At 37.5% G+C, this 3,890-nt stretch overlaps 1 pseudogene; it reads right to left on the bottom strand.

Moving 5' to 3' along the window:
* Positions 1–1,968: 1,968 nt before the first annotated feature.
* Positions 1,969–2,441, bottom strand: LOC109490627 (annotated as a pseudogene).
* Between the last annotated feature and the right edge of the window lie 1,449 nt (positions 2,442–3,890).

The following is a 3,890-nucleotide window of genomic DNA, read 5'->3' as shown; positions in this document are numbered from 1 at the left end:
CACTAGAAGGTGTGTGCAGGGCATGAGGGGCTGTTGCAGCTCACACAAGATGTCATTATTTATTTCCTGGCTCACATGGTTGTTGTGGGAAGCAATAGGGCCCACAGCAATTCCATCTCTTGAATTCCCTGCTTCAATTTCTTGAATCCTGATCCAGCTTCATGATGAAAGGCTCCATGTTGTGTTGGAGGATACTTCCATTGGAAGGAGGAGGCTTGGCAGCAGTGAGGTTCAGATTTAATCCCTTCTTGTGGGTTCCACCCTTATGGGTTGTGGAATTTTCTTGCTTTCCACACTTATGTCCATGTGCCTTATAAATTGCATGCCCTGCACTGAAACAATAACCTCACAAAAACTATGTATTTAGCCCTATAATTATGCTGGAAAGAATCCATGGCATAGGTCTTCCCTATTTGTATATATGTGTGTACACGAGGATTTCAGTTGACTGTGTGTCCCTAGGTTTGCAATCCCTGAAATTCCAAATAAACACTTTTGGTTGCAACAAGCCTCATTATCTTCTTGGTCAACACTTGCCACTTCAAAATTCAATGTGAGAAATTTTAGTTTTCTAGCTCTACTTTTTTTTTTTTCTGATTATCTAATTTCTTAACACTTGACAATGTAACTCACAGTATTTTATTCTGTTGACCTCTGTTGCTCCCAGTTATAAAGCTTCCCCCATTTCTTACAGCACTACTTCAGTGATGGTATATCATTGCTTCATCTGACAGAGGTCTCACTAGGTTTTTCAAGTTAATGAAGTGTCCTATCAAGTATTCATTTACATTGGGTAGCTAAGGATCTCTATGGTGTGTGCTATTTTTATATAATCTTATTTTAGAATTGTTTCTATGTAACAATGACTTCTTTGTTGTTGTTCATTTCCCTCTACACTGCCACAGTAATTCCAGTGTTTCCAGCCTTGTTGGTCTAGTTTCACCTTTAAAATGTGTGTGTGTGTGTGTGTGTGTGTGTGTGTGTGTGTGTTTGATGACACCTATATTCTGAAATTTCTTCTGACACTATTTCTGAAATTTCATCACCCTGACTTTTTCATCTCTTTTTCTATGACCTCTTGTTAATTAATCTATTCATGTATGTGTTAAAGCTTCAAACAGGGGTAAAAACTACATTAACAAATTGCAAGTGTGGTTTATCACTGGCTATTGTTTAAACCCATAATGTAATTGGCTGTAGATAATGCAGGAAGGCACAGCACAGTGCTCACAGCAAAACAGCCTGATGGGCTGTCCTGTTTAATTCGTACTCCATCCTATGCATGTTTCCCCCTGCAAACAGCAAGTAATTAACATTACTTTAGATCAATTTGTTTCAGATATCAAGGCAATAATATATGCATTCAATTCTAGTTCAGATATCAGGGAGAACTTCAGGTAACCTCTTGCATGCAACCAAAGGAACTATCAGTTTGTTTCATCTTCCCAATCACTTGTGAAGAGCTAGTTACATACAAGTAGAGAGAAACTTTGTTACAAACAAATGGGACAATCAAAAGAGGCACTGGTTGTGGCTATTTTAAAAAGGAGTCATTTCAAAGATTGTATCCACGACTCTGAGCAGAGGAAATTTCAGGAAGAGAATTTGGTAATGGTACTATGACTGCTATAAACATTGTTTCCAGCTAGCTTTTATGGAGTTATTAACATGAGATAGGCAGAATGCTTTATATTATATGTGTTAGCTCTTTTAATATAGGTAAAATTCTGAATGAACTCTAAGAGTACAACAAATTAAATGCAGTAAAATTCTATTTGAATGAATTGGTAAAATGGTATCCTCAGATCAGGAATAAAAGAACCCAAGTTTTCTAAGTATGTTTACCAAATTTTGTAATTTATTTTGAAACTTTCCTTGGATGTTGGGTTTTTGTTTTTGGGGTTTTTTTTCGGGGAGGGTATTTTAATTTAATTTTTAGACAACTGATAATTTATTTAAATGGCTGATTTAAGCATCTGCAAAGGTGACTTCAACCTCCAGTTCTGGTTCAATATTGATGGAAGTAGTTTGCTTAACAATCTCAGAAGGACTGTGCAAATCAATGAGTCGCTTGTGGATCCTCAACTGAAAAGGATCCCAAGTCTTTGAAACTTCACAACGGGTTTTTCTTACAGTTTTCTCAGAATCTTTGTAGGCATCTGCACTGGCCCTTCTACTCTGAGATTCTTTTCCTTTATGCCCCTGAGTAAATCAGCACATCCTTTCTCCAAAGATTTTATGCTGTGGCCAGTTAGAGTAACTCTAATTTGGTGAATCACCACCTCTGGTTCCATGGATGTCTTCGAGTGTCTTTGAAAGCTGTGGCCATGGTGGCTGCTTGCTCTACTTGTTCCTTGGGGAGAGCAAACAATGGGGGGTGAGGAGCAGTAGTGGGCTGTCCGGAGCTCTGCTGTGGCTGCCCCTGAGTCCTCCTCAAAGATCTTTTAGTCATTTTTACATGAACATTTTTCTTTTTAGAAAACGAATACCTTCTTAGTACTGACTCCTAGTTTGATAGGAGTGAGAAAAAAGATTTTTTTAAATTAAATAATGTGGCAGCGTCTAGGTGGCTCAGTCAGTTAGCTTGGGACTCTTGATTCTGGCTCAGATCATGATCTTGGGGTCCTGGGATCAGTCCCCACGTTGATTTCTGTACTCACTGTGGAGTCTGTTGTAGATTCTCTCTCTCATTCTTTCCCTCTGTTCCTCCCCCTGCTCTCCTGCTCGCTCTCTCTAAAATCTTTTTGAAAAAAATTAATTAATTAACTGGTTAATTAATTGGTTTAATCATGTCTTTACTTTCACTTTGTATTTTTATTTTTATTATTTAAAAAAATATTTTATTTATTTATTTGACAGAGAGAGACAGCCAGTAGGAGAGGGAACACAAGCAAGGGGAGTGGGAGAGGAAGAAGCAGGCTCCCAGCAGAGGAGCCTGATGCAGGTCTTGATCCCAGGACCCCGGGATCATGACCTGAGCTGAAGGCAGACACTTAATGACTGAGCCACCCAGGCACCCCTACTTTCACCTTATATTTTTAAAAGCACCTTAGCTACATATTCTTATGGCATTCATAATAAAATGTACGGAATTTAGTATGGGAGGTATTATTATCCCTATTTGATATACAAGATAAATTAGAGACAAAAATTTTTGATTGGTCCAAAATCACATAGTAACTTTGTGATCTATACACTAGCCACTGTCTGAGACTCAAGCATTTAGAAAGTTCATGTAGAGGCACTTCACTAATCCTGTTTTCTGTTTTTCTTATATCCCATTGAAAATTCCGATGAATTCTAAATTGAAAGGGAAATAATATTTTTTGTGCTATGTGATTTATCAATTAAGTAAACAACTAACAAATATTATATGCAAAATATGGAAATTTCATCAGATTAAAGTACATCAAAGCGATATTATTTTCATATTTTGGATATAAATCAGTATTTTGGAATCTATTTTTAGAAATCTTAAAAAATTTGCATTAATTTTTCATGTGAAATTCTGACAAGTAGTGTGCTTTATCTTTCAAAGGTATTTGTAAAAGATTGTAGGGGCGCCTGGGTGGCTCAGTCATTAAGCGTCTGCCTTCAACTCAGGGCGTGATCCCCAGTGTCCTGGGATCGAGCCTCACATCAGGCTCCTCTGCTGGAAGCCTGCTTCTTCCTCTCCCACTCCCCCTGCTTGTGTTCCCTCTCTCGCTGGCTGTCTCTATCTCTGTCAAATGAATAAATAAAATCTTTAAAAAAAACCAAAAGATTGTAAAAGAAAGTATCTCCTGTATAATTGGGTTCTTTGTGGTCATACAGGCATCGGTGGGTTTGATTTAAAAATTTTATAACATACTTTTTAATGTATTTATTTATTGTTATACTTGGGTTACAAA

This window comes from Ailuropoda melanoleuca, unplaced genomic scaffold, assembly GCF_002007445.2.
Source record: "Ailuropoda melanoleuca isolate Jingjing unplaced genomic scaffold, ASM200744v2 unplaced-scaffold10886, whole genome shotgun sequence".
Classification (NCBI taxonomy): Eukaryota; Metazoa; Chordata; class Mammalia; order Carnivora; family Ursidae; genus Ailuropoda; species Ailuropoda melanoleuca.
This window is presented reverse-complemented; position numbering and strand designations above follow the sequence as displayed.